Genomic DNA, 18,727 nt, shown 5'->3' on the forward strand with positions numbered 1-18,727 from the left:
TGGTAGACGTTGAGTAGGGTGAGGTGGTCACCGTCGATGTGTCTGTGTGTGTGTGTCTGTGTGTGTGTCTCACTCTGCTTGAAGGCGTGGTAGACGTTGAGTAGGGTGAGGTGGTCACCGTCGATGTGTCTGTGTGTGTGTGTCTGTGTGTGTGTCTGTGTGTGTGTGTCTGTGTGTGTGTCTGTGTGTGTGTCTGTGTGTGTGTCTCACTCTGCTTGAAGGCGTGGTAGACGTTGAGTAGGGTGAGGTGGTCACCGTCGATGTGCGCAAATCGCATCTTCGACTCGTCAGCCGCTTTCTTTGCTTCCGTGGGTCTCACAAAGCACTGTGGGACTACAGATGGTCGGCCACACGCTCACCCCCACGCTCGCCCACTCGCTCACTCACTCGCCCACACGCTCGCCCACACGCTCACTCAGTCACCCACTCGCTCACCCACTCGCTCAGTCAGTCAGTCACACACTCACCCACCCACCCGCACGCTCGCTCACCCACTCAGTCACTCACTCAGTCACTCACTCACCCACACGCTCACCCCCACGCTCGCCCACTCGCTCACCCACTCGCCCACACGCTCGCCCACACGCTCACTCAGTCACCCACTCAGTCACTCACTCGCTCAGTCAGTCAGTCACACACTCACCCACCCACCCGCACGCTCGCTCACCCACTCAGTCACTCACTCAGTCACTCACTCACCCACACGCTCACCCCCACGCTCGCCCACTCGCTCACCCACTCGCCCACACGCTCGCCCACACGCTCACTCAGTCACCCACTCGCTCACCCACTCACTCAATCACTCACTCACTCACTCAGTCACTCACTCAGTCACCCACCCACTCACTCGCTCAGTCACTCACTCACCCACTCACTCGCTCACTCACTCACCCACTCGCTCAATCACTCAGTCAGTCACTCACTCGCTCACCCACCCACTCACTCGCTCAGTCACTCACTCACCCACTCACTCGCTCACTCACTCACCCACTCGCTCAATCACTCAGTCAGTCACTCACTCGCTCACCCACCCACTCACTCGCTCAGTCACTCACTCACCCACTCACTCGCTCACTCACCCACTCACTCGCTCACTCACTCACCCACTCGCTCAATCACTCAGTCAGTCACTCACTCGCTCACCCACCCACTCACTCGCTCAGTCACTCACTCACCCACTCACTCGCTCACTCACTCACCCACTCGCTCAATCACTCAGTCAGTCACTCACTCGCTCACCCACCCACTCACTCGCTCAGTCACTCACTCACCCACTCACTCGCTCACTCACCCACTCACTCGCTCACTCACTCACCCACTCGCTCAATCACTCAGTCAGTCACTCACTCGCTCACCCACCCACTCACTCGCTCAGTCACTCACTCACCCACTCACTCGCTCAGTCACTCACTCACCCACTCACTCGCTCACTCACTCACCCACTCGCTCACAAAGCACTGTGGGACTACAGATGGTCGGCCACACGCTCACCCCCACGCTCGCCCACTCGCTCGCCCACTCACTCAATCACTCAGTCACACGCTCACTCACTCACTCAGTCACCCACTCACTCGCTCACCCACTCGCTCACAAAGCACTGTGGGACTACAGATGGTCGGCCACACGCTCACCCCCACGCTCGCCCACTCGCTCACCCACTCGCCCACACGCTCACTCAGTCACTCACTCAGTCACTCACTCACCCCCACGCTCGCCCACTCGCTCGCCCACTCACTCACTCACTCACTCACTCACTCACCCACACGCTCACCCACTCACTCAGTCACTCACTCAGTCACTCAGTCACTCGCTCACCCACTCGCACGCTCACCCACTCACTCACTCAGTCACTCAATCACTCAGTCAGTCACTCACACACGCACCCACTCACTCACCCTCTTACTGTGGGACTACAGAGGGTCGGCCACACGCTCACCCCCACGCTCACTCACTCGCTCACCCACTCGCTCAGTCACTCAGTCACTCGCTCACCCACTCGCTCACCCACTCGCTCACCCACTCGCTCACCCACTCACTCAGTCACTCGCTCACTCACTCACCCACTCGCTCACCCACCCACTCAGTCACTCACTCGCTCACACGCTCACTCACACGCTCACCCACTCACTCGCTCACCCACCCACTCAGTCACTCACTCGCTCACACGCTCACCCCCACGCTCACCCACTTGCTCACTCACCCACTCACCCACACGCTCACCCACTCACACACACGCTCACCCACTGACTCACACGCTCACACACTCGCTCACCCACACGCTCACCCACTCACCCCCACGCTCACCCCCACGCTCACCCACTCGCTCACCCACCCGCTCACTCACCCACACACTCACACGCTCACCCCCACGCTCACCCACTCGCTCACTCACCCACTCGCTCACCCACTCGCTCACCCACTCACACACACGCTCACCCACTGACTCACACGCTCACCCACTCGCTCACCCACACGCTCACCCACTCACCCCCACGCTCACCCACTCACCCCCGCGCTCACCCACTCGCTCATCCACTCGCTCACCCACTCGCTCACTCACCCACACACTCACACGCTCACCCCCACGCTCGCTCACCCACACACTCACCCACTAACCCACACGCTCACCCACTCACCCACACGCTCACCCACTCACCCCCACGCTCACCCACTCACCCCCACGCTCACCCACTCGCTCATCCACTCGCTCACCCACTCGCTCACTCACCCACACACTCACACGCTCACCCCCACGCTCGCTCACCCACACACTCACCCACTAACCCACACGCTCACCCACTCACCCACACGCTCACCCACTCACCCCCACGCTCACCCCCACGCTCACCCACTCGCTCACCCACCCACTCGCTCGCTCACCCACTCACTAACCCACTCGCTCACCCCCACGCTCGCTCACCCACTCACTCACCCACACACATCACGCACTCACCCACTCACTCACCACTCACTCACCACTCACTCACCCACACACTCACCCACACGCTCACCCACTCACTCACTCACTCACCCAGTGGGTGAGTGGGCGAGTGGATGAGTGAGTGAGTGGATGAGTGAGTGAGTGGTGAGTGAGTGGTGAGTGAGTGGTGAGCGAGTGGTGAGCGAGTGGTGAGTGAGTGGTGAGCGAGTGGTGAGCGAGTGGTGAGTGGTGAGTGAGTGGTGAGTGAGTGGCGAGTGAGTGGTGAGCGAGTGGTGAGTGAGTGGTGAGTGAGTGGTGAGCGAGTGGTGAGTGGTGAGCGAGTGGTGAGTGGTGAGTGAGTGGTGAGTGAGTGGTGAGCGAGTGGTGAGTGAGTGGTGAGCGAGTGGTGAGTGAGTGGTGAGCGAGTGGTGAGCGAGTGGTGAGTGAGTGGTGAGCGAGTGGTGAGTGAGTGGTGAGCGAGTGGTGAGTGGTGAGTGAGTGGTGAGCGAGTGGTGAGCGAGTGGTGAGTGGTGAGTGAGTGGTGAGTGAGTGGCGAGTGAGTGGTGAGCGAGTGGTGAGTGAGTGGTGAGCGAGTGGTGAGCGAGTGGTGAGTGGTGAGCGAGTGGTGAGTGGTGAGTGAGTGGTGAGTGAGTGGTGAGTGGTGAGTGAGTGGTGAGTGAGTGGTGAGTGAGTGGTGAGCGAGTGGTGAGTGAGTGGTGAGTGAGTGGTGAGTGAGTGGTGAGTGAGTGGTGAGCGAGTGGTGAGTGAGTGGTGAGTGAGTGGTGAGTGAGTGGTGAGCGAGTGGTGAGCGAGTGGTGAGCGAGTGGTGAGCGAGTGGTGAGTGAGTGGTGAGTGAGTGGTGAGTGAGTGGTGAGTGAGTGGTGAGTGAGTGGTGAGTGAGTGGTGAGTGAGTGGTGAGTGAGTGGTGAGCGAGTGGTGAGTGAGTGGTGAGTGAGTGGTGAGTGAGTGGTGAGTGAGTGGTGAGTGAGTGGTGAGTGAGTGGTGAGCGAGTGGTGAGTGAGTGGTGAGTGAGTGGTGAGTGAGTGAGTGGTGAGTGAGTGGTGAGCGAGTGGTGAGTGAGTGGTGAGTGAGTGGTGAGCGCGTGGTGAGTGAGTGGTGAGTGAGTGGTGAGCGAGTGGTGAGCGAGTGGTGAGTGAGTGGTGAGTGAGTGGTGAGTGAGTGGTGAGTGAGTGGTGAGTGAGTGGTGAGTGAGTGGTGAGCGAGTGGTGAGTGAGTGGTGAGTGAGTGGTGAGTGAGTGAGTGGTGAGTGAGTGGTGAGCGAGTGGTGAGTGAGTGGTGAGTGAGTGGTGAGCGCGTGGTGAGTGAGTGGTGAGTGAGTGGTGAGTGAGTGGTGAGTGAGTGGTGAGTGAGTGGTGAGTGAGTGGTGAGCGAGTGGAGAGTGAGTGGTGAGTGAGTGGTGAGTGAGTGGAGAGTGAGTGGTGAGCGAGTGGTGAGTGAGTGGTGAGTGAGTGGTGAGTGAGTGGTGAGTGAGTGGTGAGTGAGTGGTGAGTGAGTGGTGAGTGAGTGGAGAGTGAGTGGTGAGTGAGTGGAGAGTGAGTGGTGAGTGAGTGGTGAGTGAGTGGTGAGTGAGTGGTGAGTGAGTGGTGAGTGAGTGGTGAGTGAGTGGAGAGTGAGTGGTGAGCGAGTGGTGAGTGAGTGGTGAGTGAGTGGTGAGTGAGTGGTGAGCGAGTGGTGAGTGAGTGGTGAGCGAGTGGTGAGTGAGTGGTGAGCGCGTGGTGAGTGAGTGGTGAGTGAGTGGTGAGCGAGTGGTGAGTGAGTGGTGAGCGAGTGAGCGAGCGAGTGAGTGGCTGAGTGAGTGGGTGAGTGGGTGAGTGGGTGAGTGAGTGAGTGAGTGGGTGAGTGAGTGAGTGGGTGAGTGAGTGGGTGAGTGAGTGAGTGGGTGAGTGAGTAGGTGAGTGAGTAGGTGGGTGAGTAGGTGAGTGAGTGGGTGAGTGAGTGGGTGAGTGGGTGAGTGGGTGGATGAGTGAGTGGGTGAGTGAGTGAGTGGGTGAGTGAGTGGGTGAGTGAGTGGGTGAGTGAGTGGGTGAGTGGGTGAGTGAGTGAGTGGGTGAGTGGGTGAGTGAGTGAGTGGCTGAGTGAATGGCTGAGTGAGCGAGTGGATGAGTGAGTGAGCGAGTGGATAAGCGAGTGAGCGAGCGAAGTGAGCGAGTGAGCGAGCGAGTGGCTGAGTGAGCGAGCGAGTGGATGAGTGAGCGAGCGAGTGGTGAGCGAGTGGTGAGCGAGTGGTGAGCGCGTTGTGAGCGCTCACCTGAAAGCATGGCGGTGATGGAGAGGATCTCGTTGGAGCAGTAGCAGTCGCACGAGTTGATGAGCATCTTGGCGAGTTGCGGGTCGAGCGGTGTGAGCGAGTGAGTGAGTGGGTGAGTGGGTGAGTGAGTGAGTGGGTGAGTGGGTGAGTGAGTGAGCGAGTGGTGAGCGCACCACTTGCGCTCACCTGAAAGCATGGCGGTGATGGAGAGGATCTCGTTGGAGCAGTAGCAGTCGCACGAGTTGATGAGCATCTTGGCGAGTTGCGGGTCGAGCGGGTGAGCGAGTGAGTGAGTGGGTGAGTGGGTGAGTGAGTGAGTGGGTGAGTGGGTGAGTGAGTGAGCGAGTGGTGAGCGCACCACTTGCGCTCACCTGAAAGCATGGCGGTGATGGAGAGGATCTCGTTGGAGCAGTAGCAGTCGCACGAGTTGATGAGCATCTTGGCGAGTTGCGGGTCGAGCGGGTGAGCGAGTGAGTGAGTGGGTGAGTGGGTGAGTGAGTGAGTGGGTGAGTGGGTGAGTGAGTGAGCGAGTGGCGAGCGCGCCACTTGCGCTCACCTGAAAGCATGGCGGTGATGGAGAGGATCTCGTTGGAGCAGTAGCAGTCGCACGAGTTGATGAGCATCTTGGCGAGTTGCGGGTCGAGCGGGTGAGCGAGTGAGTGAGTGGGTGAGTGGGTGAGTGAGTGAGTGGGTGAGTGGGTGAGTGAGTGAGCGAGTGGTGAGCGCGCCACTTGCGCTCACCTGAAAGCATGGCGGTGATGGAGAGGATCTCGTTGGAGCAGTAGCAGTCGCACGAGTTGATGAGCATCTTGGCGAGTTGCGGGTCGAGCGGGAACTCGGCCATCGTGGCTCCCAGCTCGGTGAGGTCCCCGTCGTCGTTCAGGGCGCCCAGGTAGTTCAGCAGCTCAAGGGCTCGCATCAGCGTCTCTGGGGCTACGCAGAGAGACACACAGAGAGACACAGAGACAGTGAGAGAGACACACACAGAGAGAGTGAGACACACACACAGAGAGAGACAGTGAGACACACAGAGACACACACACACAGAGACACACACACACACAGAGACACACACACACACACAGAGACACACAGAGACACACACACACACAGAGACACACACACACACACACAGAGACACACAGAGACACACACACAGAGTCACACACACACAGAGAGACACACACACACAGACACACACACACAGAGAGACACACACAGAGACACACACACAGAGACACACACACACTGTGAGACACACACACACACACACAGAGACACACAGAGACACACACACACACAGAGTCACACACACACAGAGAGACACACACACACAGACACACACACACAGAGAGACACACACACACACAGACACACACACACAGAGAGACACACACAGAGACACACACACAGAGTCACACACACGCAGAGACACACACAGAGAGACACACACAGACACACACAGACACACACAGAGACACACACAGAGACACAAAGACACACAGAGACACACACACAGAGACACACACACACACAGAGACACACACAGAGACACACACAGAGAGACACACAGAGACACACACAGAGACACAGAGACACACAGAGACACACACACAGAGAGACACACACAGAGAGAGACACACACAGAGACACACACAGACACACAGACACACAGAGACACACACACAGAGAGACACACACAGAGAGAGACACACAGAGACAGTGAGACACAGACACACACAGAGAGAGAGACACACAGAGAGACACACACAGAGAGACACACAGAGAGACAGTGAGACACAGACACACACAGAGAGACACACACAGAGAGAGAGACACACAGAGAGACACACACAGAGAGACACACACAGAGAGACACACACAGAGAGAGAGACACACAGAGAGACACACACAGAGAGACACACACAGAGAGACACACACAGACACACACAGAGACACACACAGAGACACACAGATATACACACACAGAGACACACAGAGACACACACACACACAGAGTCACACACACGCAGAGACACACACAGAGACACACACACAGATTCACACAGACACACACAGACACACACACGCACAGAGACACACACACACACACACACAGAGACACACACAGAGAGACACACAAACACACAAACACACACACATAGACACACACACAGAGTCACACACACAGAGACACACAGACACACACATAGACACACAGAGACACACACGCACAGAGACACACACACAGACACACACACACACAGACACACACACACACAGAGTCACACACACAGAGACACACATAGACACACACACAGAGACACACACACAGACACAGAGACACACAGACACACACACACACACAGAGACACACGCACAGAGACACACACACACACAGAGACACACACAGAGACACACACACAGACACAGAGACACACACACACACAGAGACACACACAGAGACACACACACACACATAGAGTCACACACACACACACAGACCCACAGAGACACACACACATGCAAGGTGCCAGGCTGGGTGCCAGGCTGGGTGCCAGGCTGGGTGCCAGGCTGGGTGCCAGGCTGGGTGCCAGGCTGGGTGCCAGGCTGGGTGCCAGGCTGGGTGCCGGGCTGGGTGCCGGGCTAGGTACCAGGCTGGGTGCCAGGCTGGGTGCCAGGCTGGGTGCCGGGCTAGGTACCAGGCTGGGTGCCAGGCTGGGTGCCAGGCTGGGTGCCGGGCTAGGTACCAGGCTGGGTGCCAGGCTGGGTGCCAGGCTGGGTGCCAGGCTGGGTGCCGGGCTAGGTACCAGGCTGGGTACTAGGCTGGGTGCCGGGCTGGGTGCTGGGCTAGGTACCAGGCTGGGTACCGGGCTGGGTGCCAGGCTGGGTGCCAGGCTGGGTGCCAGGCTGGGTGCCAGGCTGGGTGCCAGGCTGGGTACCGGGCTGGGTGCCGGGCTAGGTACCAGGCTGGGTACCGGGCTGGGTGCCAGGCTGGGTGCCAGGCTGGGTGCCAGGCTGGGTGCCAGGCTGGGTGCCAGGCTGGGTACCGGGCTGGGTGCCGGGCTAGGTACCAGGCTGGGTACCGGGCTGGGTGCCAGGCTGGGTGCCAGGCTGGGTGCCAGGCTGGGTGCCAGGCTGGGTGCCAGGCTGGGTGCCAGGCTGGGTGCCGGGCTAGGTACCAGGCTGGGTGCCGGGCTGGGTGCCAGGCTAGGTGCACGTAGCTACCTGGCGGATCCATGAAGTCAAAGTGGACAAGGTCATCGATCCCCAACTTCTTCAGCTGCAGCACCACGGTGCCCAAGTTGGAGCGTAGGATCTCAGGGTAAGTGTTGTCCTGTAGTACAAATACCATCATCACCATCACTACAATCATCACCACCATCACCATCAGTACCATCACCATCAGTACCATCACCATCAGTACCATCACTACCACCATCACCATCACACATCACCACCGTGCCCAAGTTGGAGCGTAGGATCTCAGGGTAAGTGTTGTCCTGTAGTGTCACACAACATCATCACCATCATCATCACTACCATCACCATCACTACCATCATCACCACCATCACCATCAGTACCATCACTACCACCATCACCATCACACATCACCACCGTGCCCAAGTTGGAGCGTAGGATCTCAGGGTAAGTGTTGTCCTGTAGTGTCACACAACATCTTCACCATCATCATCATCATCACTACCATCACCATCACTACCATCATCACCACCATCACCATCAGTACCATCACTACCACCATCACCATCACACATCACCACCGTGCCCAAGTTGGAGCGTAGGATCTCAGGGTAAGTGTTGTCCTGTAGTGTCACACAACATCATCACCATCATCATCACTACCATCACCATCACTACCACCATCACCATCACTACCATCACCATCACTACCATCATCAACACTACCATCACCACCACCACTATCACCCACCCACCCACCCACTCACCCACCCACCCACCCACTCACCCACCTACTCACCCACTCACTCACCCACCCACTCACCCACCCACCCACTCACCCACCCACTCACCCACCCACCCACCCACTCACCCACCCACCCACTCACCCACCCACTCACCCACCCACCCACCCACTCACCCACCCATTCACTAACCCACTCACCCACCCACCCACCCACCCACTCCCCCACCCACTCACCCACCCACCCACTCACCCACTCACCCACCTACTCACCCACTCACTCACCCACCCACTCACCCACCCACCCACTCACCCACCCACTCACCCACCCACCCACCCACCCCCACCCACCCACCCACACACCCACCCACCCACCCACCCACCCACCCACTCACCCACCCATTCACTAACCCACTCACCCACCCACCCACCCACCCACTCCCCCACCCACTCACCCACCCACCCACTCACCCACTCACCCACCCACCCACACCACCCACCCACCCCACCCACTCACCCACCCACCCACCCCCACCCACCCACCCACCCACTCACCCACCCACCCACCACCCACCCCCCACCCACCCCCACCCACTCACCCCACCCACCCACCCCCCACCCACCCACCCACCCACTCACCCACCCACCCACCACCCACCCACCCACCCACCCACCCCACACCCACCCACCCACCCACCCACTCACCCACCCACCCATTCACCCACCCACCCACCCCCCACCCACTCACCCACTCACCCACCCACACACCCACTCACCCACCCACCCACTCACCCACTCACCCACTCACCCCACCCACTCACCCACTCACCCACTCACTCTCCCACTCACTCACCCACCCACCACCCCCACCCACTCACCCACCCACCCACTCACCCACCCACTCACCCACCCACCTACCCACCCACTCACCCACCCACCCACTCAACCACCCACCCACTCACCCAGCCACCCACTCACCCACCCACCCACCCACTCACCCACCCACCCACTCACCCACCCACCCACTCACCCACCCACCCACTCACCCACCCACCCACTCACCCACCCACCCACTCACCCACCCACCCACCCACTCACCCACCCACCCACCCACTCACCCACCCACCCACCCACTCACCCACCCACCCACCCACTCACCCACCCACTCACCCACCCACCCACCCACCCACTCACCCACCCACCCACCCACCCACCCACTCACCCCCCCACCCACTCACCCACTCACTCACCCACCCACCCACCCACTCACCCACCCACCCACCCACTCACCCACTCACCCACTCACCCACTCACCCACCCACCCACCCACCCACTCATCCACTCACCCACCCACCCACCCACTCCCCCACCCACCCACTCACCCACCCACCCACTCACCCACCCACCCACCCACTCACCCACTCACCCACCCACTCACTCACCCACCCACCCACCCACTCCCCCACCCACCCACCCACTCACCCACCCACCCACCCACTCACCCACCCACCCACCCACTCACCCACCCACTCACCCACCCATCCACCCACCCACCCACCCACCCACTCACCCACCCACCCACCCACCCACCCACTCACCCACCCACCCACCCACTCACCCACCCACCCACTCACCCACCCACCCACTCACCCACCCACCCACTCACCCACCCACCCACCCACCCACTCACCCACCCACCCACCCACCCACCCACTCACCCACCCACTCACCCACCCACCCACTCACCCACCCACTCACCCACCCACTCACCCACCCACCCACCCACCCACCCACTCACCCACCCACCCACTCACCCACCCACCCACCCACCCACTCACCCACCCACCCACCCACTCACCCCCCCACCCACTCACCCACTCACTCACCCACTCACCCACTCACCCACCCACCCACCCACCCACTCACCCACTCACCCACCCACCCACCCACCCACCCACCCACCCACCCACCCACTCACCCACCCACCCACCCACCCACTCCCCCACCCACTCCCCCACCCACCCACTCACCCACCCACCCACCCACCCACTCACCCACCCACCCACCCACCCACTCACCCACCCACCCACCCACTCCCCCACCCACTCACCCACCCACCCACCCACTCACCCACCCACCCACTCACCCACCCACCCACCCACCCACCCACCCACCCACCCACCCACTCACCCACCCACCCACCCACTCACCCACCCACTCCACCCACCCACCCACCCACCCACCCACCCACCCACCCACTCACCCACCCACTCACCCACCCACCCACCCACCCACCCACTCACCCACCCACCCACTCACCCACCCACCCACTCACCCACCCACCCACCCACTCACCCACCCACCCACCCACTCACCCACCCACCCACCCACTCACCCACCCATCCACCCACCCACCCACTCACCCACCCACCCACCCACCCACTCCCCCACCCACCCACCCACCCACCCACTCACCCACCCACCCACTCACCCACTCACCCACCCACCCACCCACCCACCCACTCACCCACCCACTCACCCACCCACCCACTCACCCACCCACCCACCCACCCACTCCCCCACCCACCCACCCACTCACCTGCATCTCGTTGCGATACGCCTTCTCTGTGTAGAGTCGGAAACATTTCCCAGGCCGGGTGCGACCAGCCCGTCCGGCTCTCTGCTGGGCCGAAGCCTTGCTGATGGCGGTGACCAGGAGAGACTCCACACGGATACGGGGGTTGTATACCTGGTGAACAGAGTGAGTTAGTGTGTGTGTGGGTGAGTGAGTGGGTGGGTGAGTGGGTGGGTGGGTGAGTGGGTGAGTGGGTGGGTGGGTGAGTGGGTGAGTGGGTGGGTGAGTGGGTGGGTGGGTGGGTGGGTGGGTGAGTGGGTGAGTGGGTGGGTGGGTGAGTGGGTGAGTGGGTGAGTGAGTGAGTGGGTGGGTGGGTGAGTGGGTGAGTGGGTGGGTGGGTGAGTGAGTGGGTGAATGGGTGGGTGGGTGAGTGGGTGAGTGGGTGGGTGAGTGGGTGAGTGGGTGAGTGGGTGGGTGAGTGGGGGGGTGAGTGAGTGGGTGGGTGAGTGGGGGGGTGAGTGAGTGTCTCTCCCCCCGTGTCTCTCCCCCCGTGTCTCTCCCCCCGTGTCTCTCCCCCCGTGTCTCTCCCCCCGTGTCTCTCTCCCCGTGTATCCCCCCCATGTCTCCCCCATGTCTCTCTCCCCCGTGTCTCCCCGTGTCCCCCCCCCCCCGTGTCTCTCCCCCCGTGTCTCTCCGTGTCTTCCCCCCCATGTCTCTCTCCCCCGTGTCTCCCCGTGTCCCCCCCCCCCGTGTCTCTCTCCCCGTGTCTCTCCCAGTGTCTCCACCCCCGTGTCTCTCCCCCCGTGTCTCTCTCCCCGTGTCTCTCCCCCCGTGTCTCTCTCCCCGTGTCTCTCCCCCCGTGTCTCTCTCTCCCCGTGTCTCTCTCTCTCTCTCTCCCCGTGTCTCCCCCCCATGTCTCTCTCCCCGTGTCTCTCCCAGTGTCTCCACCCCCGTGTCTCTTCCCCCGTGTCTCTCCCCCCGTGTCTCTCCCCCCGTGTCTCTCCCCCCGTGTCTCCCCCCCATGTCTCCCCCATGTCTCTCTCCCCCGTGTCTCCCCGTGTCCCCCCCCCCCCGTGTCTTCCCCCCCGTGTCTCTCCCCCCGTGTCTCTCCCCCCGTGTCTTCCCCCCCATGTCTCTCCCCCCGTGTCTCTCCCCCCGTGTCTTCCCCCCCGTGTCTCTCCCCCCGTGTCTCTCCCCCCGTGTCTCTCCCCCCGTGTCTCTCCCCCCGTGTCTCCCCCCCATGTCTCCCCCCCATGTCTCCCCCATGTCTCTCTCCCCCGTGTCTCCCCGTGTCCCCCCCCCCCCGTGTCTTCCCCCCCGTGTCTCTCCCCCCGTGTCTCTCCCCCCGTGTCTCTCTCCCCGTGTCTCTCCCCCCGTGTCTCTCTCTCCCCGTGTCTCTCTCTCTCTCTCTCCCCGTGTCTCCCCCCCATGTCTCTCTCCCCGTGTCTCTCCCAGTGTCTCCACCCCCGTGTCTCTTCCCCCGTGTCTCTCCCCCCGTGTCTCTCCCCCCGTGTCTCTCCCCCCGTGTCTCCCCCCCATGTCTCCCCCATGTCTCTCTCCCCCGTGTCTCCCCGTGTCCCCCCCCCCCCGTGTCTTCCCCCCCGTGTCTCTCCCCCCGTGTCTCTCCCCCCGTGTCTTCCCCCCCATGTCTCTCCCCCCGTGTCTCTCCCCCCGTGTCTTCCCCCCCGTGTCTCTCCCCCCGTGTCTCTCCCCCCGTGTCTCTCCCCCCGTGTCTCTCCCCCCGTGTCTCCCCCCCATGTCTCCCCCCCATGTCTCCCCCATGTCTCTCTCCCCCGTGTCTCCCCGTGTCCCCCCCCCCCCCGTGTCTTCCCCCCCGTGTCTCTCCCCCCGTGTCTCTCCCCCCGTGTCTCTCTCCCCGTGTCTCTCCCCCCGTGTCTCTCTCTCCCCGTGTCTCTCTCTCTCTCTCTCCCCGTGTCTCCCCCCCATGTCTCTCTCCCCGTGTCTCTCCCAGTGTCTCCACCCCCGTGTCTCTTCCCCCGTGTCTCTCCCCCCGTGTCTCTCCCCCCGTGTCTCTCCCCCCGTGTCTCCCCCCCATGTCTCCCCCATGTCTCTCTCCCCCGTGTCTCCCCGTGTCCCCCCCCCCCCCGTGTCTTCCCCCCCGTGTCTCTCCCCCCGTGTCTCTCCCCCCGTGTCTTCCCCCCCATGTCTCTCTCCCCGTGTCTCTCCCCCCGTGTCTCTCCCCCCGTGTCTCTCCCCCCGTGTCTCTCCCCCCGTGTCTCCCCCCCATGTCTCCCCCATGTCTCTCTCCCCCGTGTCTCCCCGTGTCCCCCCCCCCCCCGTGTCTTCCCCCCCGTGTCTCTCCCCCCGTGTCTCTCCCCCCGTGTCTCTCTCCCCGTGTCTCTCCCCCCGTGTCTCTCTCTCCCCGTGTCTCTCTCTCTCTCTCTCCCCGTGTCTCCCCCCCATGTCTCTCTCCCCGTGTCTCTCCCAGTGTCTCCACCCCCGTGTCTCTCCCCCCGTGTCTCTCCCCCCGTGTCTCTCCCCCCGTGTCTCTCCCTCCGTGTCTCCCCCCCATGTCTCTCCCATGTCTCTCTCCCCCGTGTCTCCCCGTGTCCCCCCCCCCCGTGTCTTCCCCCCCGTGTCTCTCCCCCCGTGTCTCTCCCCCCGTGTCTTCCCCCCCATGTCTCTCCCCCCGTGTCTCTCCCCCCGTGTCTTCCCCCCCGTGTCTCTCCCCCCGTGTCTCTCCCCCCGTGTCTCTCCCCCCGTGTCTCTCCCCCCGTGTCTCCCCCCCATGTCTCCCCCATGTCTCTCTCCCCCGTGTCTCCCCGTGTCCCCCCCCCCCCGTGTCTTCCCCCCCATGTCTCTCTCCCCCGTGTCTCCCCGTGTCCCCCCCCCCCCCGTGTCTTCCCCCCCGTGTCTCTCCCCCCGTGTCTCTCCCCCCGTGTCTTCCCCCCCGTGTCTCTCCCCCCGTGTCTCTCCCCCCGTGTCTCTCCCCCCGTGTCTCTCCCCCCGTGTCTCTCCCCCCGTGTCTCCCCCCCATGTCTCCCCCATGTCTCTCTCCCCCGTGTCTCCCCGTGTCCCCCCCCCCCCGTGTCTTCCCCCCCGTGTCTCTCCCCCCGTGTCTCTCCCCCCGTGTCTCTCCCCCCATGTCTCCCCCATGTCTCTCTCCCCCGTGTCTCCCCGTGTCTCCCCGTGTCTCTCCCCCCGTGTCTCTCCCGCCGTGTCTCTCCGTGTCTTCCCCCCCATGTCTCCCCCATGTCTCTCTCCCCCGTGTCTCCCCGTGTCCCCCCCCCCCCGTGTCTCCCCGTGTCTCCCCGTGTCCCCCCCCCAGTGTCTCCCCCCCGTGTCTCTCCCCCCATGTCTCTCACCGTGTCTCTCTCCCCCGTGTCTCCCCGTGTCCCCCCCCCCCCCGTGTCTCTCCCCCCGTGTCTCTCTCGCCGTGTCTCTCCGTGTCTTACCCCCCATGTCTCCCCCATGTCTCTCTCTCACCGTGTCTCTCTCCCCCGTGTCTCCCCGTGTCCCCCCCCCCGTGTCTCCCCCATGTCTCTCTCCCCATGTCTCCCCCATGTCTCTCTCCCCCGTGTCTCCCCGTGTCTCCCCGTGTCTCTCCCCCCGTGTCTCTCCCGCCGTGTCTCTCCGTGTCTTCCCCCCCATGTCTCCCCCATGTCTCTCTCTCACCGTGTCTCTCTCCCCGTGTCTCTCCCCCCGTGTCTCTCCCCCCGTGTCTCTCTCCCCGTGTCTCTCCCCCCGTGTCTCTCTCTCCCCGTGTCTCTCTCTCTCTCTCTCCCCGTGTCTCCCCCCCATGTCTCTCTCCCCCGTGTCTCTCCCAGTGTCTCCACCCCCGTGTCTCTTCCCCCGTGTCTCTCCCCCCGTGTCTCTCCCCCCGTGTCTCTCCCCCCGTGTCTCCCCCCCATGTCTCCCCCATGTCTCTCTCCCCCGTGTCTCCCCGTGTCCCCCCCCCCCCGTGTCTTCCCCCCCGTGTCTCTCCCCCCGTGTCTCTCCCCCCGTGTCTTCCCCCCCATGTCTCTCTCCCCGTGTCTCTCCCCCCGTGTCTCTCCCCCCGTGTCTCTCCCCCCCGTGTCTCTCCCCCCGTGTCTCCCCCCCATGTCTCCCCCATGTCTCTCTCCCCCGTGTCTCCCCGTGTCCCCCCCCCCCCGTGTCTTCCCCCCCGTGTCTCTCCCCCCGTGTCTCTCCCCCCGTGTCTCTCTCCCCGTGTCTCTCCCCCCGTGTCTCTCTCTCCCCGTGTCTCTCTCTCTCTCTCTCTCCCCGTGTCTCCCCCCCATGTCTCTCTCCCCGTGTCTCTCCAGTGTCTCCACCCCCGTGTCTCTCCCCCCGTGTCTCTCCCCCCGTGTCTCTCCCCCCCGTGTCTCTCCCTCCGTGTCTCCCCCCCATGTCTCCCCCATGTCTCTCTCCCCCCGTGTCTCCCCGTGTCCCCCCCCCCCCCGTGTCTTCCCCCCCGTGTCTCTCCCCCCGTGTCTCTCCCCCCGTGTCTTCCCCCCCATGTCTCTCCCCCCGTGTCTCTCCCCCCGTGTCTTCCCCCCCGTGTCTCTCCCCCCGTGTCTCTCCCCCCGTGTCTCTCCCCCCGTGTCTCTCCCCCCGTGTCTCCCCCCCATGTCTCCCCCATGTCTCTCTCCCCCCGTGTCTCCCCGTGTCCCCCCCCCCCCGTGTCTTCCCCCCCATGTCTCTCTCCCCGTGTCTCCCCGTGTCCCCCCCCCCCCCCGTGTCTTCCCCCCCGTGTCTCTCCCCCCGTGTCTCTCCCCCCGTGTCTTCCCCCCCGTGTCTCTCCCCCCGTGTCTCTCCCCCCCGTGTCTTCCCCCCCGTGTCTCTCCCCCCGTGTCTCTCCCCCCGTGTCTCTCCCCCCGTGTCTCCCCCCCATGTCTCCCCCATGTCTCTCTCCCCCGTGTCTCCCCGTGTCCCCCCCCCCCCCGTGTCTTCCCCCCCGTGTCTCTCCCCCCGTGTCTCTCCCCCCGTGTCTCTCCCCCCATGTCTCCCCCATGTCTCTCTCCCCCGTGTCTCCCCGTGTCTCCCCGTGTCTCTCCCCCCGTGTCTCTCCCGCCGTGTCTCTCCGTGTCTTCCCCCCCATGTCTCCCCCATGTCTCTCTCCCCCGTGTCTCCCCGTGTCCCCCCCCCCCCGTGTCTCCCCGTGTCTCCCCGTGTCCCCCCCCCCAGTGTCTCCCCCCCGTGTCTCTCCCCCCATGTCTCTCACCGTGTCTCTCTCCCCCGTGTCTCCCCGTGTCCCCCCCCCCCCCGTGTCTCTCCCCCCGTGTCTCTCTCGCCGTGTCTCTCCGTGTCTTACCCCCCATGTCTCCCCCATGTCTCTCTCTCACCGTGTCTCTCTCCCCCGTGTCTCCCCGTGTCCCCCCCCCCGTGTCTCCCCCATGTCTCTCTCCCCATGTCTCCCCCATGTCTCTCTCCCCCGTGTCTCCCCGTGTCTCCCCGTGTCTCTCCCCCCGTGTCTCTCCCGCCGTGTCTCTCCGTGTCTTCCCCCCCCATGTCTCCCCCATGTCTCTCTCTCACCGTGTCTCTCTCCCCGTGTCTCTCTCCCCGTGTCTCTCTCCCCGTGTCTCTCTCTCTCTCACCGTGTCTCTCTCTCCGTGTCTCCACCCCCGTGTCTCTCCCCCCGTGTCTCTCCCCCCGTGTCTCTCCCCCCGTGTCTCTCTCCCCCGTGTGTCTCTCTCTCTCTCTCACCGTGTCTCTCTCTCCGTGTCTCCACCCCCGTGTCTCTCCCCCCCGTGTCTCTCCCCCCGTGTCTCTCTCTCTCTCCCCGTGTCTCTCTCTCTCTCTCCCCGTGTCTCTCTCCCCGTGTCTCTCTCCCCGTGTCTCTCTCCCCGTGTCTCTCTCCCCGTGTCACTCTCCCCGTGTCTCTCTCTCCCCGTGTCTCTCTCTCCCCGTGTCTCTCTCTCCCCGTGTCTCTCTCTCCCCGTGTCTCTCTCCCCGTGTCTCTCTCTCCCCGTGTCTCTCTCTCCCCGTGTCTCTCTCCCCGTGTCTCTCTCTCCCCGTGTCTCTCTCTCCCCGTGTCTCTCTCCCCGTGTCTCTCTCTCTCTCTCTCACCGTGTCTCTCTCTCCGTGTCTCCACCCCCGTGTCTCTCCCCCCGTGTCTCTCCCCCCGTGTCTCTCTCTCTCTCTCCCCCGTGTCTCTCTCCCCCGTGTCTCTCTCTCCCCGTGTCTCTCTCCCCGTGTCTCTCTCCCCGTGTCTCCCCGTGTCTCCCCGTGTCCCCCCCCCCCCGTGTCTCTCTCCCCGTGTCTCTCTCCCCGTGTCTCCCCGTGTCTCCCCGTGTCTCCCCCCCCGTGTCTCCGCACCTTCTGCTTCGCGAATCCCGGGTCGATCACGAAGACAACTCCGTCGATGGTGAGAGAAGTTTCCGCAATGTTGGTGGACACCACAATCTGGTGGGGTGGAAACAGTCAACCACTCAGTCAACCACTCAGTCAACCACTCAGTCAACCACTCAGTCAACCACTCAGTCAACCACTCAGTCAACCACTCAGTCAACCACTCACTCACTCACTCCACTCAGTTAACGACTCAGTCAACCACATCAGTCAACCACTCAGTCAACCACTCAGTCAACCACTCAGTCAACCACTCACTCACTCAACCACTCAGTTAACCACTCAATCAACCACTCATTCAGTCAACCACTCACTCACTCAACCACTCAGTCAACCACTCACTCAACCACTCACTCACTCAACCACTCAGTTAACGACTCAGTCAACCACTCAGTCAACCACTCAGTCAACCACTCAGTCAACCACTCACTCACTCAACCACTCAGTTAACGACTCAGTCAACCACTCAGTCAACCACTCAACCACTCACTCACTCAACCACTCACTCAACCACTCAGTCAACCACTCACTCACTCAACCACTCAGTAAACCACTCACTCAACCACTCACTCACTCAACCACTCACTCACTCAACCACTCAGTTAACGACTCAGTCAACCACTCAGTCAACCACTCAACCACTCACTCACTCAACCACTCAGTCAACCACTCAGTCAACCACTCAGTCACTCAACCACTCACTCACTCAACCACTCAGTTAACCACTC

At 62.7% G+C, this 18,727-nt stretch overlaps 1 long non-coding RNA gene across 1 annotated transcript; it reads right to left on the minus strand.

Annotated features, from left to right (window-relative positions):
* Window positions 1-5,724: 5,724 nt before the first annotated feature.
* Window positions 5,725-18,055, minus strand: LOC144954254 (uncharacterized). The gene is made up of 4 exons (XR_013641115.1): window positions 17,967-18,055; window positions 11,733-11,882; window positions 8,418-8,526; window positions 5,725-6,122 (listed from the first exon to the last, which is right to left on the minus strand). It is a non-coding gene; the product is annotated as an uncharacterized LOC144954254 (long non-coding RNA).
* Window positions 18,056-18,727: the final 672 nt, after the last annotated feature.

Source organism: Lampetra fluviatilis, unplaced genomic scaffold (assembly GCF_964198595.1).
Source record: "Lampetra fluviatilis unplaced genomic scaffold, kcLamFluv1.1 SCAFFOLD_1006, whole genome shotgun sequence".
Lineage (NCBI taxonomy): Eukaryota > Metazoa > Chordata > Hyperoartia > Petromyzontiformes > Petromyzontidae > Lampetra > Lampetra fluviatilis.